This window comes from Sorex araneus, chromosome 8 (assembly GCF_027595985.1).
Source record: "Sorex araneus isolate mSorAra2 chromosome 8, mSorAra2.pri, whole genome shotgun sequence".
NCBI classification, from domain to species: domain Eukaryota; kingdom Metazoa; phylum Chordata; class Mammalia; order Eulipotyphla; family Soricidae; genus Sorex; species Sorex araneus.
Window position 1 is genome coordinate 23,414,174 of NC_073309.1, and position 20,081 is coordinate 23,434,254.

At 49.8% G+C, this 20,081-nt stretch overlaps 1 protein-coding gene across 1 annotated transcript in view; it reads right to left on the reverse strand.

Annotated features, from left to right (window-relative positions):
• Positions 1-5,077, reverse strand: part of NUP93 (nucleoporin 93) — a 107,102-nt gene extending 102,025 nt beyond the window's left edge. The window contains exon 1 of the mRNA XM_004600652.2: positions 4,973-5,077. The gene's annotated coding sequence lies outside the window, so the exon portion shown is untranslated. The remainder of the gene's footprint in view (positions 1-4,972) is intronic.
• Positions 5,078-20,081: the final 15,004 nt, after the last annotated feature.

The window sequence follows — 20,081 nt, forward strand, 5'->3', positions numbered from 1 at the left end:
CTCACTACGGAGACGTTACTGGTATCTGCTGGAGCAAATCGATGAACACAGGACGACGGTGCTACAGTGCTACCACTTGCCAAAATATCAGCTCTTTCCAACCTCAAAGATCCTGCAGGGCTGGAGGGATAGCACAGTGGGTAGAGCATTTGCCTTGCACACGGCCAACCTGGGTTCGATCCCCAGCATCCCGTATGGTTCCCAGAGCACCGCCAGGAGTAATTTCTGAGAGCACAGCCAGGAGTAGCCCCTGAGCTTTGCCAGGTATGAACCAAAAAAGAAAAAAAAAAAATCTGCAACCTAACAAGCACACAAGAGCTACATTAAAAAAAAAAAATCTTCAGAGGAGGGAATGTAACCATCAGATGAGGTAACTAATGTTACTATTTACACTGATCTTTTTTCAAAATGGTAGCCCAGGGCCAGAGTTACACTGGTAAACTATCCTAGTTAGGGTAGTTTATTAGGGCCCCAGCTGTCCCACCAGGAGTGATCCCTAATCCCATAGTCAGGAGTAGGCCCTGAGCACCACTGGGGGTGCCCACCCCACCCCCCTAAAAAACCACATAGGCTGGTCTTCCTTTTTTCAATTATTTTTTTAAAACCTAATGTCACATAAATATTTTTAATAGTTTGGGTAAGCAGAAGAAGGAGCATTGGATGCAACACATGATTTAAATCTAGAAATGTTCATTTACTAGTTAAAGGTAGATTAATTTTCCTTCCCAGCATAGATTTTAATGCTTTCTGCTTCCTTTCTTCATCTATAAGAAGGAAGGCGACAGGGCTGGAGAGTCAGAAGGCCAGGGCCCAGCCCCCAGCACCACCAGGAGGGATCCAGGCACTGAGCCGGGAACAGCCCCTGAGAACCACTGATGTGTCCCTGACAAGAAGGAAACGAACGAGAGAAGGTAATTCCTACCTATTTCAAGTTGACAAAAACAGTATTTCATAAACTCCACTGAGTAATCACTCTAAAATACTTTAGTTATTTTCCAAAAGTGCCGATTTGGCAACATTTTATCATTTAATTATCAATATCTCTATTCTAAAATTTATCTAGTAAATGTTTGCTGTGAAATTTAAATGTGTTTGATTACAACTTCACACCTATAAGAATTTGGGAAGGGAGAGAGTTTAAATTTTTAAACGCTTGTTTCAAATGTATATTATGTTTCCCAAGTATAGTTTTCACTATAAATTCAAATTTCTACTATGAAGGTGTGATTCAAAATAAAGCTAACACTTAATTTCAAGAGGAAATCCTGCTCTCAAACCCTATGTACTGAACTAGAGTTAAATGTAACAGTAGTTAGGGACCCAGCTTGCTAGTACAGCATGCGGCTAGCCCGCATTCAGGCAACCAGGAGTAAGCCCTGAATACAGAGCCAGGAGTAAGCCCTGAACACTGCCAGGGGTGGCCCAAATACCAAGAAAAATAAAATAATAGTTAATCTTCGATACCAAACAAGCAAAGCCCCCCCTCGAGGGACCAGTTTAAGACTGGTTCTGCTTTCTCTTCTTAACTATGTCAACTACGGTTAAATGACAGTATCATTCCACATGTGGCTGCATCTGTCAGTTGTGACGAGCCTCTTCTCACTGCTGCAGGAAGAAAGAACAGAGTCGGAGGAAGAAGGGTGACAAGGAACAAGAGGGAGCCCACAGAGGCGACTGTATCACCAGAAGCACCAGGTGGGAGTGGCCTGCTCCAGGGTGACTGTGGCAGACAGAGAGTAGGAGATGCCTATATACCAATAAATACAAAGAAGGGTCACATCTGGTGGGGCCTAGGAGACCCTGTGATACTCGGGTTCAAATCTGGGGCTCCCACATACAAAGCAAACACACCATACCTTTGAGCCACCTCCAACCCTCATTCATATATAAGCATAATATATATATATATATATATTTCTACAAGATTTAGTGTAGGAACCAATCACCAATGTACAGGGTCAGAGAAGAAAGTCCAGCACAGTTCCCAGGCCCGCAGCCTACGTGAGCAGCAGAGGAAGCTGCCATAAACGAGGAAGCCCAGGAGGGAGCAGAGGTGGTGTCCCCAGCTGCTGAGGATGACAATCATATGACAGAGCAGAGGGACACAGCCAGGAGTCAGGAAATGATGGGGCTATCACTGCAATGGACCTAGAGTTCAGGTTTCTCCTTTCTAGACAGTTTCCCCTCATCAACTAAGTGAGCAGTAGAGACAACTGTCCTTTCACATTTGCTGGCAATCTGAAATAATTCTAAAATTTTATATATATATATATATATATATATATGAGAGACGTTACTGGTGCCCACTCGAACAAATCGATGAGCAACGGGATGACAGTGATATATATATATATATTCCTCTATTCCTCTACCCCAAGTCCTCCTCTACACATAAAGAAACAGGTCTTGGGGCCAGAGCAATAATATGGCAGGCAAGACACTTGCATACAGCCATTCTGGGTTCTATCCCTGGCACCCATATGTTCCCTGAGCTCCACCAGGAGTGATGCCTGAGTACAGAGTCAGGATTAACCTGAGTATCGCCAAGTGTGACCCAAAAAGGGAGGAGGAGGAGGAGGAGGAGGAGGAGGAGGAGGAGGAGGAGGAGGAGGAGGAGGAGGAGGAAGAGGAACAGGCCTTCCAAAGGCCAGGGATGTGGCCTAGTAGGAGTACCTGTCTTGCATATGTTAGACCCTGAGGTTGATTCCTGTATCACAGGATCCCCTGGGTATGGCCAGGGACATCCCCAGAGCCCCCAGAAGACCAGGGTGGCCTGGGTTAGCACTGGGCCCTGCAGGGCTGCAAGCTGCATGGTGTCCTCAGGCAGCTGACTGAGACCCGTCCGTGGGGCCCCCGGCCTCCTGGGCACTGCAACCCCTAAACGCAGCAGGTCCCGACGCTCCAGCTCTGCATTTGCTCTCCCCTCCTAAGGACGCTCTTGACCCAGATATTCCCATGACTTGCTCTCTTTTCAACCAGTTCTCACTTAAAATATCTTGTCCTCCTTTGAAGAAAAATAAATAAATAAATAAATAAAATCCAGCCCTGACAATATACTCAGTATCTGGAGTGTGCTGCCGCTGGCTCCCACACAGAACATCAGTTCACGGGAGGGCCCCTCTCACTTGCCATCACATCCCCAAGTGTCACAGAATCATTTCTTTTACACTGATTGAGTACCTACTAGGTGCCAGGTCTAGACTCTGGGGACACATAAGACACAGTAAAATCAAAACACCCAGAATAACTAGAGCAACAGGGGAAGACAGGAAATGGGCAGCGCCTGGCTAAAGGACCCAAGGGAGAGGCCTGAAAGGTGAGTGGACACAGCAGTCCCGAAGCCTGACATGTGGAAGTGAGGGAGTGGGAGGGAAGGGAGTAGAGGAGCAAAAGAAGGAAGGGGGGCTGGCTCAGAGAGCAAGAGCACATGGCCTGGAGCCCCCGGAATCATCCCCAGCACAGCCTCCTGAGCACCACGAGCGCTGAGGCAGCTGCGGTCCCCACAAACAACAGGAAAACAAAGGCACTGATAGACATTTCAGGGACCCACAAACCAAGGCCAAAGGGGATGTGCCCCCTATCCCCAGACCGGTGTCCTGAATCAGCTGACGTTCCCATTCAAAGCACCACACTGTGACGAAAACTAAAGAGAAAGACAGACCCCACCAGACCCCCAAGAAAAAGGCAGGAAGTTAGTGGCGGGTTTTTCGAGCACAGAATCTTTCCAGCAGCTGTGCTACAGACAGGAGCCAGGCCAGAAGCAGGGGGACCAGACGGGAGCTGGAATATTACTGAAATATTGCCTAGTTCAATCATCTAGGAAAGAGATGGGGGGTGGGGGGCTTGGCCAGGTTGACAAGCACTGGATGTGGGAAATGCAAACAGTTATGGATGACCCGGACATTATAAGCCAGTCTTCTATATTACTGAAATGGAGGGAGGAGGTGGGGTGGTGGGGGGAGAGGGAGATTGCAATAGTATGGGAAAGAAGATAAAAGAGCTGACTAGCCACCCCTCATCATCCATCCTGGTGGACACGTAAGGAGGCGGCTGGAGAAAAGGCAGATATAATGAGATGACAACCTAACCGATAAGAATTTAAAGCTATAAACCTGGATGAGATCACCAGGAACGCTAGTTGGGGAAATGTCCCAAACACAAATACGCCAACAATCAAATTAAAAACTCCTATGCCCAAGAGCACCTCTCATGTCCCCCGAACAAAAGCTGACCCCCCTACTCTCTCCTCTCGGCTGAAAGACATTTCGACCACAATCAGACCCTCCTTCCCCGACCTGACGAAAGAGGGGAAAACCCGGGACCAGCGGCTCCGCCCACCAGCCATCCAAACTCTCACCAAACAACCCCTCTCCAGTGGGCCGCCTCTTTATTTTTTTACTTATATATTTTTAAATGGTGCAACGATAAACACCACCATCGCCCTCACCGGGGCTGGAGTGCTGGGCCTAGAAAAGCACCTGGGCCACGCCAGGATTCGAACCTTAGCATCTCCCGGCGTGGGGAGCTGGGTTTAGCCCTTCCCCCCCCAATCGGGCGCGGGCTGGAGGTAGAGCCAAGGCCGGGGTCGGTTCCCCGGAAGCCCCCTCTCCCTCCCGAGACCCCTCCACCGCCCTGCAGAAGGCAGCGCCTCCCGGCAGGCTCCCGGCCGCGGGGTCTCGGGAAGGCGGGTCCCGGGAGGGCCGCAGCCCCCGCGGGGGTGGGCTGGCAGGCCGGGGGCGGGGGCGTGGCGCGCGGCGGCCCGCGCGGGGGGACAGGCCGGCCTGGACTCCGCGTCCCCGAGCGGCCTGACAGCGCGCAGCGCCGGGGCGGGGCGCGGCCCGACTCTGTCGCCCCAGGGCGACCACGCGGCGAGCGGGCAGCGCGCGGGCGCGGGACGGGCTGCCCCCGCCGGGGCTCCACGCCGCCGCGGCAGGGCCCTTGCCCGCAGAGACGCGGCCGGAGACGCCCTTACCTAGCCCAGCACTGTCTGGATCGCCCGGTCCCGGCCGAGAACGCGGCCGCCGCTTCTCGCGCCGCTCGCCCGCGCCTCCCGATTGGCTGAGCGCGGCCGCTCCCAGAAGCCTCCGCGCGGTTCGCCGTCCAATGAGCTTTAGGAAGAGCGGCGGAAGAGGACAGGAACAAGGGCGGGGCCTGGGCGGGACCTGGCTGGTCTGGGGCGGGGTCTGTGCAGGGTCTGGGCGGGGTCTTGGCGAGACGTCACTCCGGACACGCCCACGGCCCCGCCCCCCGCCCGGGCCCTGGGCGTCTCAGCTCCCACGTGTCTCCGCCCGTAGAATGATCCCACGATCACGTGCGCGTTTTTATTACTCTTCATTTCCAGGCGCGCCAGCCTGGCGCACGATGGAGACCTAGGAAAACAGGATCCCCGGCCTAATAGAGTTCTCAGACGGGTGGGAGGAAACGACGACCAGTAATTGATGTTTGTAAGGAGAACGCTAAAAACAGGCCGAGGGGGCCGGAGCTATAGTACCACGGGTAGGGCGTTTGCCTTGCACGCGGCCAACCCGCGTTCAATCCCCTGCATCCCATGTGGTCCCTGGAGTAATTCTTGAGTGCAGAGCCAGGAGTAACCCCTGAGCATCGCTAGGTGAGCCAAAAAAAAAAAAAAGGCAGATGATGGGAAAGAGGGGAAGGAAATGAAAAAATGAAGGGCCCCTTGAAGCAGACGTCCTCGTCATCTGAGCTGAAACAGTCAGGGCAAGGGTCAGCCTTGCCGAGGTCGCTGCATGCTAAGCGTTCTAAACAGGGAACAGGATTGAAGGCTCCAAAGGGGGAAATGAGCTTTTTGTTGGAAAACAGAAGGGGGCAAAAAGACTGGCAGAGGATGCGGGAAGACCGGTGGGGTAAGACTCACAGTTGTCTAGGGCCAGACTTCTCCCGGGCATCAAGCCATCATAAGAAAGTTGAGAAGTGCCAGAGCAAGAGTGGAGCATGAGCTGACTTATTTTTGTAAAAAAAAAAAAAATTGCTCCGGTCCTTTCCTTGCAGATTGGAATGTGGGCAGGAGAGAACGGAAGAGTCTTGTTCTTCCTGCATCTATGGAGACAGAACTCGGACTGTCGCACTGGCCACTCATGCAACCAATATTGGTGGAGTCAGGAGATGGATCAGTGGTTAGAGTCACTTGTGAGCATAAGGCCAGGGGTTCAGTCTCTGGCACTGCCCAGCAGGATTCTAGCAGCTCAGCTGCTTGTGCCTGGCAGTTCTGCGGCACCCTGACATCCTAAGCAATTTCTAACCACATTTCAACCAGATGTGGGCAATCCATGGTGAAGACCACAGCTATAAACAAGATGCCAGTGCGGCTGAGAGCGCAGCCCCCTGTATCAGCACCATTATCACACACACACACACACACACACACACACACACACAAACACAAGCACTGCAACCAGAGTGTCCAGAAGAAATGCAACTCCTGGCAGGCACAGGCCTGGTGTGCAAACACGGGGACCTGACTGACATGGGACCCTTGGTGAGCATCACAACCAAATGTTCGAGGAAATGGCCACCCTCCCATAAATCAGGTTGTGGGTGCTGGACTGAGACAGTTGAGCCAAAGAGAGAGAAAGCAGAGTGGGAAAGTTGTTTGCCTTGCTCAGAGCTGAACTGGGTTCAATCCCCAGCACTGCATTTAGTCCCCAAACACTCCCGGAAGTGATCCCTGAGCAGAGCAGGGAGTAAGCTCTGAGCACCACCAGGTGTAGCCCAAAAATAAAAACAAAAAAGAGAGGTCGGAATGATAATACAACGGGGAGGGTGTTTGCCTTGCATGAGGCTGACCCAGGTTCAATTCCCAGCAATCCATATGATCCCCCTGAGCACTGGCAGTAGTAATTACTGAGTGCAGAGCCTAGAGTAACCCTGAGCATCACCAGGTGTGACCCCACCCCTGAAAAAAAGAAGAGGAAGGGGAGAGGAGAACGGAGCAGAGGAGGGGAAGGGAGGGGAGGGGAGAACAGAGAAGAAGACTAAGACATAGTACAGAGGGTGAGGTTCTTGCCTGCATGCTGCTGACCTGAGTTTGATCCCTAGCACTGAGCACAGAGCCAAGAATAGCCCCACCCCCACCCCTTGGTGGGTTTAGTCCAAACCCCCTTGCAAAAAAAAAAAAATCAGAAATAAAAAACCCTAAAACATATTTTTTACTTATTTTGCACAAGAGTTATAACAAGACTCACCTTCCAAATATCTGCCCAGAATATAATCTAAAGAATTTCCCTTGAAGACTCCAAACTTATCTCCAAGCTAACTCCTTGTCTTCTTGCATAAATGCCACACAGACAGCCATTTCTTTCTCCTGATGACAGGGTCTGTGGTGGGTAATTTCTGGGCCTATTTTGTTCATTAACTGTACGGGTTAGAAGAATTTTCTGGAACATCACTTTTTTTAAATTATTTATTTTGTTAGGTAGTTCACGACATTTGATTACATTTAATATTCAACTACTAATCCCACCATCATTACACCTTCCCACCAACATATTTGGGATGTTTCCATCCCAAGCCCCAAACCCTGTCTCAAAGCGTAACCGAAATAATATATTTTGGGGTTTTTTTTTAAATTTTATTTTTTATTGAATCACTGTGAGATACAGTTACAAAGTTTTCATATTTGATCCACCACCAAACCCCCGCATACCCCGCTCCATTACCCCTCTGCCTGCGTTGCAGACATTTTTCATTTTACTCTTTCCTTACTTTGATTACATTCAATTTTCAATAGGGATCTCACTATCACTATTTGGAGGTTTTCCTCCAACAGTCAGACATGTTGGATGGCATCAATAGATTGTATGTTTTCATTTTTCAGAAAAGGCTAATGCAGCCTCGCGATTCGGAGCTGTCCCAGTCCCGCATCCAGGAGCCGTGTTAGTTGCTGCTCATTGTCGCCAGGGCTCCATCTAGAGAAGGCGTACCGGGGCTGGAGCGATAGCACAGCGGGTAGGGCGTTTGCCTTGCACGCGGCCGACCCAGGTTCAAATCCCAGCATCCCATATGGTCCCCTGAGCACCGCCAGGAGTAATTCCTGAGTGCATGAGCCAGGAGTAACCCCTGAGCATCACCGGGTGTGACCCAAAAACCAAAAAAAAAGAAAAATAGAGAAGGCGTACCGGCTGTACCTCCTCCGTCTGGCTCCCCGGTCTGGGGTCTGGAGCATTCTTGGGCCACGTTGCTTCCGGAATGCCCGGTTTCTTCTCTATTGAATGTGGCAAGATCCGAAATAATATATTTTGTATTGTTTGTTTTTGCCTTTTGGGTCACACCTGGCTATGCTCAGGGGTTACTCCTGGCTTTGCACTCAGGAATTACTCCTGGAGGTGCTCAGGGGACCATATGGGATGCTGGGAATCGAACCCGGGTCGGTCGCGTGCAAGGGAAATGCGGCTAACCCGGGTTCTCCTTCCTTCTCGGAGATCCCGGCAAGCTACCGAGAGTATCAGAGCCTGGCAAACTACCCAGGGCGTATTTGACATGCCAAAAACAGTAACAACAAGTCTCACAATGGAGAAGTTACTGGTGCCAGCTGGAGCAAATCATCAACAATGGGAAGACAGTGCTACAGTGCTATTGTTTGTTATGAAAAACTGCTGAAAATGCTATAAAACAGTATCCATAGAGGAAACAGTGTGAAGACTTGGAACATCACTTTCAACTGAGCTCAGCACCTTACAAATGCCTCTGTCCTGGGGAGAACTGTTCTGAAGTGTACTTTAAGGTTCTCCTGAGAGCTGTGCTGTCTATAGACGTTGGGGACAAAGTACTCTTTTCTACGCACAGATATCTCTGGTGTGAGGTGGGGTGGGTAGAACAGGAAATCCATACTTCCCTCATTTTGATTCTATTGTTTCCAAGCATCCTTCTCTCTCTCTCTCTCTCTCTCTTTCTTTCTTTCTTTCCTTCTTTCTTCCTTTCTTTCTTTCCTTCTTTATTTCTTCCTTCCTTTCTTTCTTTTTTCTTTCTTTCTTTCTTTTCTTTTCTTCTTTTTTTTTTGTTGTTGTTGCTTTTGGACCACACCTGTGCTCAGGGATCACTTCTCAATTTTAATTGGGTGTATCACTGCTGGATGTATTCATGCAAAAAAGAAAACAGAAAAAAGGGAAAGACTTGAATAGGAATTTCACTTGAGTATCACTGGGTTTGACCCCAAAACAAACAAGAAAAATAAATAAATGCACATTCCATATATTTAATGGTTCAATCTGAAGATTAAGAATATCTGAGAACTTCCCATATCTGAGGGGCTAGAATGATCGTACAGTGGATAGCCACTTGCCCTGCACATAGCCAAATGGGTTTAATCCCTGGCACTCCATTTAGTCTCCTGAGTCCACCAGGAGTGATCTCTGAGCACAAGTGTGGCCCAAAAGCAAGGAGGAGGTGGAGGAGGAGAAAGGGGAGGAGGAGGAGGAGGAAACACAGCTGTGCAGTAGAAGTAATCTCTGTCTCCTCCAACTACAGAATCAAAATGAGGGAAGTTAACATTTTCCCGTTCTACCCACCCCAGATATTTGGCCAGACATCATCACAAAGAGGTCTGCAAGGCGGTTTCTGGTGAGATTAACTATTTTGTTGGGGCAGGTGGGATTTTTGGCCACAACCAGTGGTGCTCAAGGCTTCCTCATGACTCTCAGTGTAGGGATCACTCCTGGCAGAGCAGGGGATAGAACCAGAGTTGGCCAGATGCAAGCAAGCGCCTTTCCTGCTGTACTAACTCTCTGGCCCAAGATGAACAACTTTTTGAGGGCCTGGGAGATAGCATAGCAGGGACAGAGCTTGCCTTGCATGCAGGTGACCCAGGTTTGAGCCTTGGCTCTAGGGTCCCCTGAGAAAAGCCAGGAGTGATCCCTGAGCACAAAGCAGGGGTAAAAGCCCTCACCACACCTGGGTGTAGCTTCATAATCAGAGAAAGACGAACAAAACTTAAGAGAAACCCATTTGTTTGAATCAGTCGACCAAGGAGAGCAGATTGCTTCTTTTTTTGTTTTTTTTGCTTTTTGGGTCACACTCAGCAATGCACAGGGGTTACTCCTGGCTCTGTGCTCAGGAATTACTCCTGGCGGTGCTCAGGGGACCATATGGGATGCTGGGAATCGAACCCGGGTCAGCCGTGTGCAAGGCAAACACCCTACCCGCTGTGCTATTGCTCCAGCCCCCAGATTGCTTCTTATAATGTGGATGGGGCCACAGCCAATAAACTGGAGGCCTACATAGAACAAAAGACAGGGTCGTTCCCTGCTCTCAGACTGTCTTGCAGATTGGGACATTGCTTGTTTTCTTGTATCCAGATTGGAGTTGAACATCAGCACTTCCTGGAACCTTGGCTAGGCCCAAGCCTTCTGGCACCCCCTCCTTCCTTCTCCAGAGGCCTCTGACTAATACAATAGCAGACAGCCAGGAAGTGTGTTCATCCCACTGCCTGGTGTTTGGGTCAACGCTGGAACATATACATAACACGGTCCTGACCTCTAGACCAGTGGTCCTCAACCTGTATACACCCACACACCAGGGAAATCGAACTTTTTCACAGACCACTAAAGCAGGAAAAAAAGCCATCGTTTCTATAATATGTGTATTGGTTTGAAAATGTAGAATAAAATGACAAGTTTGTAGTTACTTAAATTTAAAATTACCAGGGGCCGGAGCAATAGGACAGTGGGTAGGGCATACTGCCTTGCATACAGCTGACCCATATGATTTGATCCCTGGCATCCCATATGGTCCCCCAAGCACCGCCAGGAGAGATGCTTGGGTAAAGAGCCAGGAGTAGCTCCTGAACACTGCCACCTGTGGCCCCAAAATAAAACAAAACGAAGCAAAAACCCAAGCAAAATCAACAACAAAAATATTCTAATCACCAGGAACCAAGCAGTAAACAAAAATACTGATTGTAGGCTGTCTTGAACTTTGGAGAGAGCAATATTGAATTCATATCCTGTTGGTACAGAATCTGCTGCTGTGTCTTTGCTTGAATGTCTGATTCCCTGGTGAGGTCAGCAGCAGCCAAAACTTCTTGTGAAGGGACCAGAGATATAGTACAGTGGAGAGAGCGTTTGCCTTGCATACAGCTGACACTGGTTCAATCCCTGGCATCCCGTACAGTGCCCACAAGCACCATCAGAATTAATTCCTGAGTGCAGAGCCAGGAGTAGCCCCTGAGCATCACTGAGTAAGACCCTCTCAAAAAACAAACAAAAAAATTCTTGTGAAAATGGAAACATTTCTGTACCATCTCGAGTTATCCTTAAGAATCAACATTTTCTTTTGGTTGTGGGGGCCACACCCAGTGGTGATTGGGGCCCACTTCCAGCAATGGACAGGGGACCACGTGGAGTGGATGGGACTGGGGCTTCATTTTGGCTTGGGGGCCACACCTAGCAGTGGTGAGAGCCTATTCCTGTCTCTGCACTCTGGGGCCACGCCTGGTGGGGATCCAGGGACCTTATGTGGAGCCAGGGATTGAACCCGAGTCATCTGCATGCAAGGCAAAGTGCCCTCCCCACTGTGCTATATCTCTGGCCCTGGAACTTGGGTCTCTTGCACGTGAATTATGTGCCCAACTCTTTGAGCTATCTCTTTGACCTCTAGCCAACTTCATTTTGAAGACCCCTCTTACTTTTATTTCTTCTCTCTCTCTCTCTCTCTCTCTCTCTCTCTTTTTGGTTTTTTGGGCCACACCCAGCAGTGCTCAGAGGTTACCCCTGGCTCTGCACTCAGCAATCACTCCTGGCGGGGCTCATAGGACCATATGGGATCCCAGGGATGGAACTCGGAGTTGGCTGTGTGTGAGGCAAACACCTTCCCTACTATACTATCGCTCTGGCCCCACAGACCCATCTTCTTGAGTGAAATATCTGTGCAACCTGCCTGCAGGGCAATATAGGGCTGTTGAGAAGCTTTGAAGCAACCAGGCCAGCTTAAAAGCAGCTTCACAAGCTCTAAACTAGCGGTGCTTCTGGGGAAGCCTGAGACTTGGAGGCGGCAAAGAGGCCTCCCTAGAGTCTTCATTCTCCCTCAGCCCCACAAGCAGAGCAGACGAGCACGGGGACTCATATCTGTTGACTCATCAAGTGGAATTGCAGAATATTTCATTTTGCTTCTCCCCTCTGCAATTTACTATTCCATAGGGTTCCTCAAACCAACAGTTCCCTTCTTGGGGAGAGGGGGGAAAGAGGCTTTGCAGAGAGGAGACCCAGGGTTTAATCCCTTGGCACCGCCTGGTCCCTCAAGCACCAATGGGAGAAAACCCCAGTGCTTGATGTTGTCGCTAATCTTCCCCCTGCCTCCCCCAGAAATGTTTCTCCTATAATTTTTTTCCTAAAAGCATCAGAGCTTCTGGTGTTTGAATGATTTGAAGACCTAAAAATTGTCCAAGTGAGCTCTAACACGCCACTCCAGGCTTGTCTCACTTCCTTGCCCAGCAAATCTGCAGGATTATTATTACTTTATTGGGGGGAGTGGGAGTAGACAACAAGTGGTGCCTGGGGGTTATTCTGGCTCTGCACTTGGGGATCACTCCTGGAAGACTGGGGGAACCATACAGATTCCTAGAGATCAAACTTGGGTAGGCCATGTGAAAGGCAAACGCCCTACCCACTCAGTTATTCCTCTGGCCCCTACTAAGGGTTTTTGTTTTAGATACTCAAGAGCAACTAATATGATCCTTGAGGTAATGGTTTTTCACGAGTCTTCATTAGACCTCTCCCTCCCTTCCTCTCTGTCTCTGTCTCTCTCTGTCTCTGTCTGTCTGTTTGCCCCTCTCTCTCCTTCTCTCTCTCTCTCTCTCTCTCTCTCTCTCTCTCTCTCTCTCTCTCTCTCTCTCTCTCTCTCTCTCTGTCATTTGTGCCAGGGATCAACCCCAGGGACTCAAACATGCAAGACAAGAGTTCTACTGCTGAGTCACACCCCGAGTTTTTATCTGGACATGTGATCTTTCAAAAAAAGCAGTGGCTTAGCTGTAATATCTCTGTGCTTTGAACGTAAATGGAAAGTTTGGAAGGTTTCCAAGGGACACTGGATAGAATTTCAGAACATAATGCACTCAGGGGCCAGGTGAGTCCTAAGGTGACATTCACTGCCAGGATCCCTTGTGACACCAAGCCTTAAACACCCCTTTATTTGGTGATTCACGATGTTTCCTATTGATTTGGTTTTTTTCTGGGTTTTGGCCCATACCCAGGGGTGGGTGCTCAGGGCTTAGTCTTAGCTCTGAGCTCAAGGATCACATCTGGCTGGGTCAGTGGACCATGTGGGGCGCCAGGGGTAGAACCTTGCTCAACTTATGCAAGGTAAATGCCCTAGGTGCTGTACTATTATCTGGGTCCTGATTTCTATTGTTTTGAGCCTGTGTGTGTGTGTGTGTGTGTGTGTGAGCATAATAGTTTTTATGGAACAAAACTTAGTTAGAAAGATGCAAGTTGGGGCTGGAGGAGAAGGAAAGGAGTGTATGTTGACGTGGGAACACACACTTGAAAGAACAAGCAGAGACATAGAGAAAAGCAAGCAGGATACATGTTCAAGGGGGAACGCTGCCATGAAGAGACTGTTCTTCACATTTCTGCTGCACATTCTAAAATATTGACATTTTTTTCCATGTCAGGGATTGAACTGAAGGGGCTAGGGAAGCCTTGCATGATGCCTTGCACGTGGCCGACCGGAGTTTGAACCCTGGCATTCCATATGGTCCCCCAAGCACTGCCAGGAGTAATTCCTTTTTTCTTGCGGGGGGGGGGTGAGGGGAGTCACACCTGGTGGTGCTCAGGGCTCTACAGACTCAGGAATTACTCCTGGTGGTGCTCGGGGGACCATATGGGATGCTGGGATCAAATCTGGGTCAGCCACAAGCAAGGCAAACACCCTACCCACTGTACTATTGCTCTGGCCCCAACTCCTGAGTGCAGAGCGGGGAGTCACCCCTGAGCATGGCCAGGTGTCCCCCCCCCCCCCAGTAACAACAACAAAAAGAGATTGAGCTCAAAGACTCATACATGCAAACCCTGTGCTCTACCGCAGAGCCTCCATTTCCAAATGCGAGCCCTTATACCTGGCTCGCTTGCATCGCCAGTGCCCCGTCTCCTGATTATCATTCTCGCTGATAAAGGGTGACCGCGATTGGCCTTGTGTCATAGGGCTTTTCATTTTACAGCAGCCTCCCAGAGAAATCACTTGTTTTCCAGAAGCACCACACAGGGCAGACTGCAAACTGCACACAAGGGCGCGGTGGACTGATAAACATTCGGGAAGAGCTCGGTGCCCAGCGGCGCCTGAGAAGCGCTGCCCAAGCTGAGCGGCGGCCAGGCGGGAGGACGGGGCATGCGCATTACACGCCGCCGTTACACGCAGCTTCAATGTATCCCTGGTTGCAGCGCTGTCCCGCTCCGCTCAGCGACGCCATCCAGGCACCGCGTGGTAAAGGACAGTGACTTCTCAGCAGGCCAGCACGGAGCCTCTGTAAACCTGTGCTCTCAGCTGCCCTGAACAGCACTGGCCTTGTGGGGTTTCACTCTGCGATAGCCACATGGCAGAGTCTCTGGACAGCACATTTCTCGGACCTCTGCTCAGGCTGCAGGAGGGGCTGGTCCAACTCCCAGCCCTGTAACAGTCCTCTGAGCACCTCCAAGAGGATTTCCCTCCCCCACCCAACCACCACCACAAGCAACAAGCCATGAGTAGCTCCTGAGCACTGCTGGGGGGGGGGGAGGCATACACACACTGTTGTTGTAGCACTGTCGTCCCCGTTGTTCATCGATTTGCTCCAGCAGGCACCAGTAACGACTCCATTGTGAGACTTGCTGTTATTGTTTTTGGCATATCGAATACCCATGGGGAGCTTGCCAGGCTCTGCCATGCGGGTGGGATACTCCCCGTAGCTTGCCAGGCTCTCTGAGAGGGATGGAGGAATCGAACCTGAGTCGGCCACGTGCAAGGCAAATGCCCTACCCCGCTCTGCTATCGCTCCAGTCCCACAAACACACAAACCAAACTATTTAAAGGCTGGGGCTTTAAAAGGGCTTTGAAGAAACAGCAATTGGAACTATCCTATACTACTGGGGTGTTATAAATATGTACAGTCACTTTGGAAAACTGGCATAAATATATTAAAGCTAATAATACATATATTCTATTACTCTTCAGATATATGTTTATATGCATGCAGTATCTATTCATGCACTCATGTATCTGTCCCAAGCATAAGTGTGTACATATTTTCACCGAATGCCATAAACAACATTCATAGTATCATCATTCATATAAGCCCCAAAGTGGATACACAATCAATGCCCATTAGCAGAAGAATGGATAAATAAATGATGGGGGTAGCCATAGGGGGAGAAAAAAAAAACATGGCAAGAAACCAAAGAATGAACTATAAACCCCAACTAGAACATATGGTGAGGACAAGGTAGCCCACAGAAGCCAGACTGGAAAGTGTAACTCCATTTATATCCAGTTTAAACCAGACGAAACCAACCTGGGCCTCCCGCCCCCCCCCACCCCACCCTGCACCAGAACTGTGATTTTAAAGTGGGGAGAGTTGTTGAGAGTGAAGGGAAAGGAGGGGATATTTCTGAGGTCTGTTGATGTTCTGCGTCTTAATTTGACTGCTGAGTGCATGGATGTTTTCACTTTTAAAAATTCATTGAGCTGCGCATTTAAGGGCTCAGCACTTCACCACGCATATATTATTCAGTATACTACAAGAAGAACTAAAAAGATAAAGTGAGATATTCTTTGCACTGGGGAATTTTGAATCTTCCTGCTACCCAGAAGTCATCTCCCTTGTCGCGCCCAGGGCCCTCGGTGCTGGCCTCTAGCTCCCTAAATTGCCTCCTTGGTATTCCCCATGCCCTCCCTCCGGCACGAGGCCCGGGAGGGGAGAGGAGCAACGTTTCTTAACTGGCAGGCAGAACCCCACTTCCCCGCCGCCTTCTATCTTGAGCTGCCATCTTAGTGGGTGGTGATAAATTACATAAAGCGTTGTGATCTGCGGCTGAGTGATCAGCAATATTCTTTAAAAGTCATGGAAAGTTTAAAAGGGAAGCTTCTTTGTACTTTGAGGAGTTGAATTGCAGCTGCACAAAAGGTGACCTGGCATGATCGGGGGTGGCAATAGGCTTTCCCTAGACCGACAGCTTCCGGAGATGGGTGGGCTTGGGCTCAGTCTTAACAAGTGAGTTAGCCCAGACTCAGCTGAGAAAATTGGTCAACTTGGCTTCTCCCTTCCCCTGCCCTGCCCTGCCCTCCCCTCCCCTTCTCTTTCTCTCTTTCTCTCTTCTCTCCTCTCCTCTTCTCGGTTTTTTTTTGGGGGGGCCCCACTCTGTGTGGCTCAGGACTTACTCATGACTCGCCACTCAGCAATTACTACTGCCGATGGGATGAGGGACCACAATGATGCCAGGGATCAATTCAGGGTGGGCCACGTGTGAGGCAAGCGCCCTAGCTGCTGTACTATTGCACCAGCCTGTGGTCAGGATTTGAGCTTTAAATAATCAATCGAAATGGATCTAAGCAATGAAGGAATGCATTCGTGGGTGGGAGGGCGAGGCCGGGAGGGCCCACACCCAGCGATGCTAAGGGCTTACTCCTGGCTCTGCGCTCAGGGATTACTCCTGGCGGTGCTCAGGGGCCATATGGGATACCTGGGACAGAACCTGGGTTGGCTTATGCAAGGCAAATGCCCTCCCCCATCGTACTGTTTCTCCAGCCCAGAAACGAAATTTTTAACCAAAATGGAAAGATATTTCAGAAAAGACCCCAGAGCACCCTGCACTGTAGAGGGTGCCACAGCTGACCGCTGGCACCCATGCCCAAGAGATAGAGGGCATTCCCGGAGTTCCGAGTACTGGAAGGAACAGGAAGTAGAAGAACAAATTGGAAAACCAGCAATTTCTAAAACTGTCCAATACACACGTCTACCCTCTGACCCACTCAGGCAACTGCTAGCTATTTACCCCCAGAGAAATGAAAGCATTTACACAAAAATGTATTGAATAAAGACGCACACGGGGTGCTGGAGTGATAGCACAGTGGGTAGGGCGTTTGCCTTGCACGCGGCTGACCCAGGTTCAAATTCCAGCATCCCATATGGTCCCCTGAGCACCGCCAGGGGTGATTCCTAAGTGCATGAGCCAGGAGTGACCCCTGTGCATCGCCGGGTGTGACCCAAAAAGCAAAAAAAAAAAAAAAGACGCACACGGCAGCTTACTTCATGTGAACCCCTGAACTGGAAACATCCCAGGAGTCCATGCAGAGGACCCTGAATTGAGTCCCCCACGAGCTGGACGTGCTGGGCCTCAGCGTGCTTCCCACACCAGAGGAAACAGAATACTGATTCCCGCTCCGGGCCAAGTGGAGCTCAATAAACCTCTGTGTCAGTGAGACATCTGACATAAAATAACACGTACCGTGGGGGCTGGAGCGAGAGGACAGAGGGCAAGGTGCTTCCCTTGAACGTGGCTGATGGGGATTCAATCCCTGACACCCCATATGATCCCATGACTCTGCCAGGGGTGATCCCTGAGCACTGAGCCAGGAACAAGGCCTGAGCACTGCTGGATATGGTCCCCCAAACAAATGAATAAACAAACTACAGATGCTATACTGTTTAAATTCCCAAGTTCAAGAAGAGGAAAACCAAGTGCATGGTGAGAGAGAAACTCATTCTTTTTCCTTCCTTGGATGTGCTGAATTGGGAAAGCAGCCAGAACTTTGGGGTGTGTCCCAAAGACCAGGAGCTCAGTAACAGGAGAGGATCCACCTACATGAACATAAACTGAGTCACTCCCTTTATGGGATGAAATGCTTTGATTGCATTTGAACCCTGAAGTATCACGAAGCACCTGTGAAGACCCCACAGGGAGTAAATCAGCGTTTCTCCATCAGGGGTCATCAGGCCCCTCTGCAGAGCATCCCGGGTAGTACAGTGGGACCACAGAGGGAAAATCACATAACCGGCAAACTATGGTGGGAGACTGGCAAAAGATTGGGGTCCAGGCATTGGGAGAAGGGGATTGCACTGGAAGGAAGCCAGGGCAGAAGGGACTGTGGTGGGGAGAGCGTGAGCCCAGTATCTCTCACCCCCAGTTCCACCTGGGAGTGGCAGCAGATCAGGACCTGCCCCCACACTCTCCTGTAGCACTGCCCCCCGCAGGGGCTCTCCCCTGGGGCCCTGCGGTGGCCATCCCTGCCCACTTTCCAAATTGCGACGGGAACACATCCCACATTTTCATGAACCCGCAGCTGCCGACTCCCAGTTGACATTGTGAAGGTGGTAGGATTTTTAAACATCTGGTTGTTTTATTTGTTATTAAACATACTGACTGTTGAGTGGGGGGGAAAAAACACACACATCCTACCCATCTCTCCATGGCTGCTGTTTAAAAACAGCTTTGCTGACATCCATCAACTTTGTTTATGTCAAGCTGCACGATTTGTCACTGATGCTGAATTTGCCAAAAGAAAAGTGGGTTTGATTGACGAGCCTCTGGGGCTTCTCTCTCTCTCTCTCCCTTTTCAACATTCCAGATGTTTAAAAAAATGGAGGGGCTGGAGTGATAGCACAGCGGGTAGGGCATTTGCCTTGCACGTGGCCAACCCGGGTTCGATTCCCAGCATCCCATTTGGTTCCCTGAGCACCACCAGGGGTAATTCCTGAGTGTAGAGCCAGGAGTGACCCCTGTGCATCACCAGGTGTGACCCAAAAAGCAGGAAAAAAAGGACACACACATGGGGCCGGAGCGATAGCACAGCGGGTAGGGCGTTTGCCTTGCACGCGGCCGACCCGGGTTCGATCCCCGGCATCCCATATGGTCCCCCAAGCACCGCCAGGAGTAATTCCTGAGTGCAAAGCCAGGAGTAACCCCTGAGCATCGCTGGGGTGTGACCCAAAAAGCAAAAAAAAAAAAAAAAAAACAAAAAGGACACACACAGACATACACACACATGCACGCACACACACACACACACACACACACAAACCACCTGGGGAGTCTCGTCTGTTGGTGAAAAAATATACCAATGTATGGGATATATTTTCAGATTCTGTAGAAACTTTGCCTCCAAGAGACCCCGTCTTCTTGATTGCTTCAATTCCCTCCATTTCCAATTGCTGCCTTTCAGCGGAGCCATCTGTTCCCAGGCCCATCTGTCAAGGGCTCTGTTGTGGCTGATTATTAAAAGTATTTACAGCTGGCGGGGTGGAGGGGAACTTAATGGCAAAGGAAAAGTGTCCTCAAGAATGGAAGTAGAGAAAGAAGGACACATACTGGGTGATCTCACTCACCTGTGGAGTGGAGAGACAAAACAAGTGAGTAGATAGCACGGACTGATCCCAAGCCCTGACCTACAAAACTCAGAGTAACAGGCAGGGCGTGGGGAAGAGTAGGAAGGAAGGGGAGGACCAAAGGTGACGCAGGGACAGTGGAGGGTGGTTGTGGGCATGCTGGTGATGGTAAAGGGGCAGTCACTTTGCACCCCGGAACCAGAAATGTTAACACTGTTGCAAGTATGCTACACAAGTTATAATCAAAATTAAAATTTGAAAAGTGAGAGGAGAAAACAGAATTCTAAATATTTCTGGTCTTAGAAGCAAAAGAACTCTGCAAATCTACTAGGAGGGAATGAGGACCAGCAAATCGTATTTTCTGTACTGTTTGTCTCCCTTTTTTGGTAACTCTATCCAAGTAGGCCCAGCTTTGGGCTGGAGCAATAGTACAGTGGCAGGTGCTTGCCTTACGTGTGGCCCACCCAGGCTCAGCCCCAGGTACCCCCCATACGGTCCCCCCAAGCCCTGCCAGGGCTTGTACAGAGCAGGGAGTAAGTCCTGAGCACCACCGGGTGTGGCTCAAGACCTTTTTAAAAATCCACTTACAGGGGTGGGGAAGTAAATTACCTTTCTCAGATAGTTTTTCAGGGATAATAATAATCTTCCACAAAGGGTTCATGTGAGGATTAAATTAGTTCTTCATACATGTTAAGAACTTAGAGAGATCTTACATCCAGCAAGTTCAATAGATGTCATTGTTGGTCCTCTGACTCTCGAGGACCAATTTGAGCATCCT